This window comes from Lolium perenne, chromosome 7 (assembly GCF_019359855.2).
Source record: "Lolium perenne isolate Kyuss_39 chromosome 7, Kyuss_2.0, whole genome shotgun sequence".
In the NCBI taxonomy this organism is placed as follows: Eukaryota; Viridiplantae; Streptophyta; class Magnoliopsida; order Poales; family Poaceae; genus Lolium; species Lolium perenne.
In genome coordinates, this window is record NC_067250.2 from 14375664 (window position 1) to 14387744 (window position 12081).

Genomic DNA, 12081 nt, shown 5'->3' on the forward strand with positions numbered 1-12081 from the left:
GACTTGATTGCTTTTCCATTTTTAGTCCTAGGGTCTGTTCGGTAAAAGTCGCAGCCTTATCTGTTATTCCCCAATTTGTTAGGGGCCTCGATGTAAGTTGTAACCCACCGACGGATTAATGAAGCAGCCTCTGGGACCTTCGGGTTCTCCTTTGTTCAAAAAAAAAAACGCTCAGTTTTATTGTGTTTCGGTAATCTTAGTCTGATTGATTTGTAAGGAAAAAATGTTGATTTAGTGCAAGGGAGATCCCGTGCACGCTAGAATCACCCGATCTTGTTGCAAAATGCCATTTGCACGAAACAGAGTGACCCTAGAAATTCGTTAAATGACGATTCTAGTAATTCTCATGCCACTAGAAAATGTACCAAATTGCTCCACTGGCCTTGTCTAGAATATCGGTGACCTAGCTAGGACATATAGCAAAGACCAAAGAGACATCATGTAGGTCGTCGTCGACGAGAGTTAACGTGCAATGCACACACTAGGTCAGTAGCTAGCTTGTTTGTAGGAAGAATTTGTTTGCTCCGTAATTAAGCAGCCGCTAACAGTAGGGTGATGTGCTTTGACCAAGCAAGCGCGAAGACAGGGGAACGCACGAACCATGTCTGTCTTGCCCGCGTTGCTCGCACCGAGTTCCAAGGCTCGCGCTAGCTGCTCGCTACTAGGACGAGTTGCCAACATGCATGCCAAGGACTGTAGCCGGTAACTGCGCCAGCCAGGACACATGCTAAGTAGCCAGTAATTTAACCAAGTGTCACAAGACCGAATCATATACTCCCTCAGTCTATTAAGAAGTGACTCAACTTTGTCTAGATGCGGATTTATCTGGATGTATTTTAGTTATAGATACATCCGTATCTAGAAAAAGTTGAATCACTTATTTAGTTATTTCAGGACGGAGGGAGTATATGCCATAGCAGATTGCAAATTGATAGTACCGTAAATAATGTAAATGCATTCACGTGAGCTTTTTCAAACTTTCCATGAATGTCCGTCTAAAAATAGGCGTCTCACTTTTTTTAGACACAAATGTATCTAGATTCATTTTAGTTAGAGATACATCCATATCTTAATGAAAAGAGAACCTTTAGTTACTGAATCTTAATCAAAAGGGATGCGCCGGTGGGAGGGAGGGGCGCCGCCGCTTGGATATCCGCAGGAGCCCCTATCGTTGGCGACGAAGCTATTGGCTAGCAACATTGTAGATAGCCTTCCATATCCGCTGGGGGCTGGTTGCGGAGTGTCGGAGTGCGGAGTTCTGTGGTGGGGAAATGGAGATATAAAATGTGAACCCCCCCCCCCCCCCCCCCTCTGGCTTGGATATTTAGTGGTCAATTAGCTAGTGCCTGACGCCCTGAATTTTCGTTGTGTAACGGGGCCGATACATGGTTAGAGCATCTCAAACAAGCGCGCTATAATTCGGCGCGGTATACGATGTTGCCGCTGCGCTGTAAACTGTTGGCGCGCGACGGAGCGATTTTTCCCCCGCCGGATGCTCCATTTTGTAGCGCGCGTTGGCGCGCAAAAAATGCACCTCCGGCGGAGGCTCTATTTTGCAGCGTGCGGCGCGGCACAAACGGCAAACAAACACAAATATGCATCAAAAAAGATCAAACAACCATATAAAATTCACGAATAAAATATACCATCCAAATACAATACATTGTTCAAACCAAATACAACACTTCCAACATACAACAATACAACATAGTTTTGAGACAATACAACACATAGTTTTGAAACAAATACAACAAGTATGCAACTACTGTTGTCCATTTCAATTCCACCATTCTTCCATGAGATGTTTTTGAAGCTCATCATGTGTGTCGTTGCACCGAATGACATGGTATGAGGCAATGAACCGAGCAATCCTATGTGCGGACCTCCTCACTTGGACGGGAACCCCCATCAAGTCGTAGTGGGTATGATCGACATCTTTCCCGCGATCATCCTCTATAATCATGTTATGCATGATGACACACGCGGTCATGATATACCAAAGGCATTCTTGGTCCCAAAATCTAGCTGGTCCTCTAACAATGGCAAATTGGGCTTGCAAAATCCCAAATGCTCTCTCTACATCTTTCCTAGCCGCCGCTTGTGCATTGTGGAATTGGGTTTGCTTCATACCTCTTGGTTGAATAATCGGCTTCACAAATGTTTGCCACCTTGGATATATGCCGTCGGCGAGGAAGTAGCCATAGTTGTACTTGTGGCCATTTGCTTCAAACTCCACCAATGGACCTTCCCGCATTGCATGTCTTGTCATTACTGGTGACCGTTGAAGAACATTGATGTCATTGCAAGACCCGTGCATTCCAAAAAAAGCATGCCATATCCAAGTCTCCTGGTCGGCCACCGCTTCAAGGACTATGGTGGCATCCTTCTTGTACCCTTTGAATTGTCCATGCCATGCCGTCGGACAATTCTTCCAACTCCAATGCATACAATCAATGGAACCAAGCATGCCGGGAAACCCCCGGTTGGCGTTGATCTCCAAAAGCCTTGCCGTGTCTTGAGCATTGGGGGCTCTCAAGTATGTGGAGCCAAAGACATTGACAATTGCAACGACAAAGCGCTTCACACACAAGATAGAAGTGCTCTCTCTCATGGCCAAATGATCATCAATAAGATCCGCCGGTATCCCATACGCATGGCGGCGGTCACCTTTTGATATGTGCTATGACCAAGTTCTCCGGCGGCATTCCTCCTTTGCTCAAAGAAGCGATCATACTTGGTCACCTCCGTTGCGATGTGCTTGAACAAGTTGAGACTCATCCGGAAACGCCGCCGAAAATAGCTTTCGGGGAATATCGGATTCTCATTGAAATACGACCGCATCAACTTCTCATGCCCTTCAATCCTTTCTCTCCACAACTTCTGTCTACCGAATACCGATCCACCAAATTTTGGCTTCTTAACCGCGCGGTATGCTAATAGTAGCGATATGTTCTCCTCTTCCTATTGGTCATTGATACGTCTCCGACGTATCAATAATTTCGTATGTTCCATGCCACATTATTGATGATATCTACATGTTTTATACACATTATATGTCGTATTTATGCATTTTCCGGCACTAACCTATTAACAAGATGCCGAAGAGCCAGTTGCTGTTTTCTGCTGTTTTTGGTTTCAGAAATCCTACAAAGGAAATATTCTCGGAATTGGACGAAATCAACGCCCAGGGGCCTATTTTTCCACGAAGCTTCCAGAAGACCAAAGAGGAAACGAAGTGGGGCCACGAGGCGACGACACGCTAGGGCGGCGCGGCCCAGGTGCTGGCCGCGCGGCCCTGTTGTGTCGCCACCTCGTGACGCCCTCTGACCTACCCTTTCGCCTACTTAAAGCCTCCGTCGCGAAACCCCCAGTACCGAGAGTCACGATACGGAAAACCTTACTGAGACGCCGCCGCCGCCGCCAATCCCATCTCGGGGGATTCAGGAGATCGCCTCCGGCACCCTGCCGGAGAGGGGAATCATCTCCCGGAGGACTATTCACCGCCATGGTCGCCTCCGGAGTGATGAGTGAGTAGTTCACCCCTGGACTATGGGTCCATAGCAGTAGCTAGATGGTCGTCTTCTCCTTATGTGCTTCATTGTTGGATCTTGTGAGCTGCCTAACATGATCAAGATCATCTATCTGTAATTCTATATGTTGTGTTTGTCGGGATCCGATGGATAGAGAATACTATGTTATGGTGATTATCAATCTATTACCTATGTGTTGTTTATGATCTTGCATGCTCTCCGTTATTAGTAGAGGCTCTGGCCAAGTTTTTGCTCTTAACTCCAAGAGGGAGTATTTATGCTCGATAGTGGGTTCATGCCTCCATTAAATGCAGGACGATGTGAAGAAAGTTCTAAGGTTGTGGATGTGCTGTTGCCACTAGGGATAAAACATTGATGCTATGTCCAAGGATGTAGTTGTTGATTACATTACGCACCATACTTAATGCAATTGTCTGTTGTTTGCAACTTAATACCGGAAGGGGTTCGGATGATAACCTGAAGGTGGACTTTTTAGGCATAGATGCATGCTGGATAGCGGTCTATGTACTTTGTCGTAATGCCCAATTAAATCTCACAATACTTATCATATCATGTATGTGCATTGTCATGCCCTCTTTATTTGTCAATTGCCCGACTGTAATTTGTTCACCCAACATGCTATTTATCTTATGGGAGAGACACCTCTAGTGAACTGTGGACCCCAGTCCATTCTTTTACATCGAATACAATCTACTGCAATACTTGTTCTTTACTGTTTTCTGCAAACAATCATCATCCACACTATACATCTAATCCTTTGTTACAGCAAGCCGGTGAGATCGACAACCTCACTGTTTCGTTGGGGCAAAGTACTTTGGTTGTGTTGTGCAGGTTCCACGTTGGCGCCGGAATCCCTGGTGTTGCGCCGCACTACATCCCGCCGCCATCAACCTTCAACGTGCTTCTTGGCTCCTCCTGGTTCGATAAACCTTGGATTCTTTCTGAGGGAAAACTTGCTACTGTCTGCATCACACCTTCCTCTTGGGGTTCCCAACGGACGTGTGTCAACTGCACGCATCAAGCTCTTTTTCTGGCGCCGTTGTCGGGGACCTGAAGAAAAGTTACACCACAAAGATTTCTATCTCCCACGTCAACTGCACACCAGCAGCTCTTTTTCTGGTGCCGTTGCCGGGGAGATCAAGACACGCTGCAAGGGGAGTCTCCACAATCCAATCTCTTTACTTTATTTTTGTCTTGCTTTATTTTATTTACTACTTTTTTTGCTGCACTTAAACAAAACACAAAAAAATTAGTTGCTAGCTTTACTTTATTTACTGTCTTGCTCTCTATATCAAAAACACAAAAAAATTAGTTACTTGCATTTACTTTATCTAGTTTGCTTTATTTACTACTGTTAAAATGAATACTCCTGAAAACACTAAGTTGTGTGACTTCACAACCACAAATAATAATGATTTCCTATGCACACCTATTGCTCCACCTGCTACTACAGCAGAATTCTTTGAAATTAAACCTGCTTTACTGAATCTTGTTATGAGAGAGCAATTTTCTGGTGTTAGTTCTGATGATGCTGCTGCCCATCTTAATAATTTTGTTGAATTGTGTGAAATGCAAAAGTATAAAGATGTAGATGGTGATATTATAAAATTGAAATTGTTTCCTTTCTCATTAAGAGGAAGAGCTAAAGATTGGTTGCTATCTTTGCCTAAGAATAGTATCGATTCATGGACTAAATGTAAGGATGCTTTTAGATATTATCCTCCCGCTAAAATTATATCTTTGAGAAGTAGCATAATGAATTTTAAACAATTAGATAATGAACATGTTGCTCAAGCATGGGAGAGAATGAAATCTTTGGTAAAGAATTGCCCAACCCATGGACTGACTACTTGGATGATCATCCAAACCTTTTATGCAGGACTGAATTTCTCTTCGCGGAACCTATTGGATTCAGCTGCTGGAGGTACCTTTATGTCCATCACTTTGGGAGCGGCTACAAAGCTTCTTGATGATATGATGATAAATTACTATGAATGGCACACTGAAAGGGCTCCACAAGTTAAGAAGGTAAATTCTGTCGAAGAAATCTCCTCCTTGAGTGATAAGATTGATGTGATTATGTCTATGCTTGTGAATGGTAGATCTAATGTTGATCCTAATAATGTTCCTTTAGCTTCATTGGTTGCTCAAGAAGAAAATGTTGATGTGAATTTCATTAAAAATAATAATTTCAACAACAATGCTTATAGGAACAATTACAATAATTCTAGGCCATATCCTGCTAATGGTAACTCTTATGGTAGATATATTTCACCTAATGAGGAAAAGATGTTAGAAATTGAAAGATCCACCAAGAGCTTTATGCAATCACAATATGAGCAAAATAAATTGTTTACTAAAACTATGAATGAACAATCTACCTTGTTGAAGAATATAGGAAATCAACTTGAAAATCTGAATATGGAGATTTCTGGGTTGCAAACTAAACTTGCAAATGCTGAAAACCGAATCTCATACATGTCTGCATCACAATCTTCTTTAATTAATAAAATGGCCGCTAAACCTGAGGATATTGAAAATAAAATTGTTACTACAGCAAATGCCATCCAAGTTAGAATTAATGAGAATATAAGATTAATGGCTGAATTGCGTGCTAGGTGGGATAGAGAAGAAAATGAAAAACTAGCTAAAGAAAATAATATAGCTAAAGTTTGGACTATTTGTAAGGGTATTTTACCCTTATCCATTATTTTGGTATCTATGACACCGTGCTAGAGTATTTGGACTAATACATGCCTACAAGATGACTTTCAGGTATTAGCCAAAGAGGTATGATGGTGTAGCAATGGAACAAAAGGCAACGGGAGACCCCCCCAATTCGACGAAAAATCAGCTAGTTTTTCTGAGCCTGGCCGGTCACAGATCCGGTCGGACCGGCCCTGGAACCGGACAGCCCGGTCACCAACCGGACCCTGAACCGGTGCCATCCGGGCAAGTTCCAGTAAAGAAACGAAGCCATCCGGCGTGCGTCCGGTCACCAGCCCGGTTTCGAACCGTTGCTCCGGTCCACGGCCCGGCTCGACCGGCGCTGACCGAGCGGGTCTGGTCAGCAACCGGGTTCTGCGCCCGTGACATCCGGCGACATCCGGTAAGCCCAAGCCTGCCGGTCAAGTCCCGGTCCCAGCTCCGGTTGGAAACCGGCCGGCTCCGATAGGTGGCCGGTCGACTGGCCGTGGACCGGCCTGTCCGGCGCCAAATCCGGTTGACCGGGTTTCTCGAAGAATCTGCTGATGTGGCAAGTGACCAACGGCCGTATTTAGAAGAACACTATAAATAGGTCTTCTCCTACCTCTGAACAGTTAGGAACTACACTACAAGCTGTTCTTGAGCTCTCTCTCTCATACTCCATTGCTAGAAACACCAAAAGCCTCAGATCTCCCTCCTCCTCCACCCAAACTCAAATCCCTCCGGGGAATCATTAGAGGAGGACCCGATCTACCGTTCTACCAAGCCAAATCTCATTCCCCCTTGTATTCATTGAGAAGCTTGCTTCCTAGGGTTCCTTGGAAACCCTAGGTAGGCAAGAGGAGTCCGGAAGCATCCGGGCTGTGGATTTGCTCCGGCAAGATTGTTAAGGTTTGGAGGCTACCTCAAAGTCTACCACAAGTGAGTGAGCTATTCCTTCGTGGGATAGGCTCCGGAGAATAGGGTGAGCCTTCGTGGCGCGGGGAATCCTTCGTGGGACCTCCACTCCTCCAAACGTGACGTACCTTGTTGCAAAGCAAGGGAACACGGGAATACATCCTCGTCTCCGCGTGCTATCGGTTATCTCTAACCGAACTCCTTACTTGTGATTTAACTGCCTGTGAGAGCCTTCGTGCTCGAGTTAGTTGTATCCTCATATAGGTTGCTTCACCTAGTTTGCATTAGGCTCATCTTTATATTCCGCAAAGCCTAATATTGCAAAGAAAGAATTAAAATTTGTAGAAACCTATTCACCCCCCTCTAGGTTTACCATCTCTATACTTTCAATTGGTATCAGAGCCTGGACTCTTATTAAGGGCTTCACCGCCTTAAGAGTGAGATGGATAAACTCTTCGAGGGTCTAGATGAAGACTCTAACCTTTCGGTTAAAGAGATGAAATCTAGATTCTTGGCATATGAGGCCGAGAAGAAGAAAAAGGAGGATGAGCTACAAAACCAAATGGCGTAAATGACTGCCATGCTTAAGAACCTAATCTGCGGTGGAACTTCTAGTGGGGCTTCGGTCTCTAAGGAGTCCTACCATGATGTTAACTATAACTATCCTAGAAACACTTCACCCATGCCTCATATAAACCATAGTGGGACCGTTCCCCATTACGATGGAACTCACTTTCCACATTGGAAATCTGCTATGGAATCTCGTATTCGCAGCTGCAGTGTGGAGCTATGGGAGCTCATTGTTCATGGACATCGGGAGCCACAAGATCCTACTCGGTTGACCTCCACCGAGTTCTACAAATCAACTCAATGCATCCGCACGTGACAAGATTAGAAGTGGCATCAACCGCAAGCTTCTTGATCAAGTCGATGACATTGTCTCCGCTAAAGAGTTGTGGGATCGGATCGTAGTACTCCAAGAGGGAACCGATTTGATCCAATCAGCTCTCTATGAGACCGCAAAGCAAGAGGCCTACCAATTCATGATTCGAGATGGAGAATCCATATTTGATGCCTATGCTAGGCTTGGTGCTCTGAAAGTAAGGGTCAAGGGACTTGGTGTTGAGAAGTACAATGACGGATTTGAGATGAACGAAGCCTTCATAAAATCCAAGGTCATCGCTATGATTGCCGTCAAACAAGAAGACACCAACCTTGGACTCAACTTGCAAATCATGACCAAGAGTGCCGATCTCAACTCCGATGATCTAGTCTCCTATGTGGCCGCCAATGAAAGCATGGCCAAAGCCGGAAAGAGGCTCAAGGCAATGAACCGTGTTGATGAAGCCTCACACAACCATGAAGCGTCACACAACCTTGCTCTCAAAGCTAGAGCCGACCATGAAAGCAAAGAAGACTATGAGATTGAAGAAGATGAAGAGATGACTTCAACTAGTGACATTGCTACCGACTTTGCTTTCTTTGCCAAGAAGTACAAGGCAAAGTTCCCTATGCTCCTCAATGACAAGAAGAAGAAGAGAACTTGCTACAATTGTGATGAAGATAACCACTTTGCAAATGAGTGCCCTTATGAGAAAAGGGTAGACAAGCCAAAGTTCATCAAAGGGGTTAAGCCAAGATTGAAGCCGAACCCAATCAACGATCGGTACAAGAAGAACAAGGGAAGAGCTTTTGTTGGGGCCGAGTACTTGTCCGATGAAGAAGAGGAAGATGAGGAGAAGGAGGCCGGAGTGGCCGGTTTAGCATACTCTAAGCCCGGGTCACTCTTCACATATGACTACTCCAAAGATTACTCCACGGAGAATGATGTTGGCTCTTCCTTCATGGCAAGAACAACTCAAGATGATGACTCCGATGACTCTCCCTCCTCTCCAATCATTGGCTCTTGTCTTATGGCAAGGGAAACCAAGGTAATGGAACCTCCACCTTCCCTATCTAGTGTTCTTGATGATGAAAACGAAGATCAAGAAGAATTAACTATGCTTAAGGAACTCTATGATGTTAGATGCACCCTTCGTGGTGAAGCTCTTGTCAAGTTTGATTTCTTGATGGACTCACTCAAAGAAAAGGATGAGTCCATTGAGGAATTAGAATATCAATTGAATGAGAAGGAACGGAGATTCAATCTCCTAAGACAAGAGCTAAAAACCGAAAGGTGCATATCTCAAGGCCTTAAGCAACAAATTGAAACTTATGAACTTGATAAAGTTAAGGACCTAGAAACTATTGATAGGGCTCAATTATTGACCCAAGGGCTCAATGCTTCAAAGGAGGAACTTGAAGTTGCTCATGCTTCTCTCACTAGGGATCTTGACCACCTTGAAAGAGCTAACAAGCTTGTCAAGGATGAGCTCAAGAAACTTGGAGAGAATCATGATCTACTTCAAGAATCCTACAAAAGGCTCTTGGATCAATGAAGGATCCCATTGATGTTGAAAAGCTTGCTTGTTCCTCCATTTCCTTTACTAGTGAGCATGCTAAACTTGTTGAGGAACATGTTCGTTTACAAGAGGAACTTTCTTTGCATGTTGAGACCAATGCATATCTTGAGTCCTTGGTGACCAAATATGGTCTTGACTATCATCCTAATGAATCTTCTTGTGAGCAAGCATCTATTCTTGAGGAAAATGTTAGGCTAACAAAGGAACTTGCAAAGTTCACCACCGCCAAGAACAAGATGGGATTGGATGACCTCTTGAGTAAGCAAAGGTCAAACAATCAAAAGTATGGACTTGGATATACTCCCAAGTCCCACAAGAAGAACAACTACAAGAAGGAGAAACCCGCTCAAGATAAGAACAAGAAGGTCACTAACAATGGCAAAGCCTCAAAGGGCAAAGCCACTAGTGGTGCCCGCACGGGGCCAAACGATCACTATGCATTATTTGTTGATTATTATGGTGATGTCTATGCTAACTATGTTGGCCCTCCTAATGGCTATGCTTATAGAGAGTACTCAATTTGGGTACCAAAATATATTGTTGCCATTGCAAAGGAACCCATTAATCGATGGGTTCCTAAATCCTCTACTTAATTTTGTAGGGGTATTCCTCCGGTGGTCCAAAATGGGTGTTTGATAGTGGATGCACCAATCATATGACCGGAGGAAAAGGTGTGCTTGATCAATTCATTGAAGATATCCACAAGAAGTCAAGCATTACCTTTGGTGACAACTCAAAGGGAAAGGTACTTGGGTATGGCAAGGTAGCAATCTCTAAGGACTTGTGCCTTGAGACTCAAGTATGCTTGTTGAACACCTTGGCTATAACTTACTTTCTATATATCATCTTGCCGATGCCAGGTACAATTCATATTTCACTAAATATTATGTGCAAGTCTTTAGGAGTGACAATCTCAAATTGGTCCTTGTTGGATTTGTGGAGAACAACCTTTATGTGGTTGACCTCTCGAAAGAGAGCCCCTCCTTCTCCACATGTCTAATGGCGGCCAAGCATGACGAAGGATGGTTGTGGCATCGCCGCCTTGGTCATGTTAACATGAGGAATCTTAAACAACTCCTAAAGGGTGAGCATATTGTGGGACTAACCGGTGTTTCTTTTGAGAAAGATCGTGTTTGTAGTGCATGTGTAGCCGGAAAGCAACTCAAGAAGAAGCATCCCATCAAGAGTATTGTTACCACATCTAGGCCTTTGGAGCTCCTTCATTTGGACCTCTTTGGGCCATCACACTATGATACTCTTGGTGGAAGCAAGTATGGACTTGTCATTGTTGATGATTACTCAAGATACTCTTGGGTCTTTCTCCTTAAGTCTAAGGACGAGACCCATAGAGAGTTCATCACCTTCGCCAAGAAAGCTCAACGTATGTATGAATCCGAGATCAAGGCAATTAGGACCGACAATGGCACCGAGTTCAAGAACTACACTATGCAAGAGTTTGTGGATGATGAGGGCATCAAGCATGAGTTTTCGGCGCCATACACCCCTCAACAAAATGGTGTTGTTGAAAGGAAGAACCGGACTATCATTGAGATGGCAAGAACCATGTTGAGTGAATTCAACTCACCCCACAACTTTTGGGGAGAAGCCATCTCTACGGCCGTCCACTACTCCAACCGGCTCTTCCTCCGTCCCCTCCACAACAAAACCCCATACGAGCTCCTTACCGGTAACAAGCCTAATGTCATGTATATTCGTGTCTTTGGATGCAAATGCCTTGTTAAGAATAACAAAGGAAAGCTCGGTAAATTTGAAACTAGAACCATAGAGGGTATATTTGTTGGATATGCGGAGAACTCTCACGCCTATAGATACTACAACCGGTCCTCCGGGACTATTGAAGTATCTTGTGACGTGGTGTTCTTGGAGGATAATAGCTCCCAAGTGGAGCAAGTTGTTCCATGTGTTGCAGGTAATGATGTTGATCCATCGAGTGCCATCAAGCATATGGGCATTGGACACATCCGGCCCATGGAGGTTCATAATGATGATCAAGATGATGGAGTAGATGTCTCAAGCATGCCACAAGTAGAGCCTAGCTCAACTCAAGCCGAACCATCAAGTGCAACTCAAGAACCACCCTCCACTCAAAATGAGTCTCAATCCGAAGAACAAGAAGAAGATCCTCATTCCATGGAGCAAGATCATGATGACGATCAAGAAACATCCTCAACTCATGATCAAGCTCAAGTGGTCCCTCATGATCAAGTACTAGCAAGAGATGAATTCATTGATCATGAAGGAACCATTCGGAAGATCAAGGCCGCTACAAGGGCAAGTGACATGAAAGTGGATCAAGTCCTTGGTAGCATCTCAAGAGGAGTGGTAACTCGTAGACACCATGCATTACTTATCACTTATTGTCAACATCATGCTTTCGTGTCTAGTTTTGAACCACTTAAGGTACATGAAGCCTTGGTCGATCTGGATTGGGTAATTGCCATGCA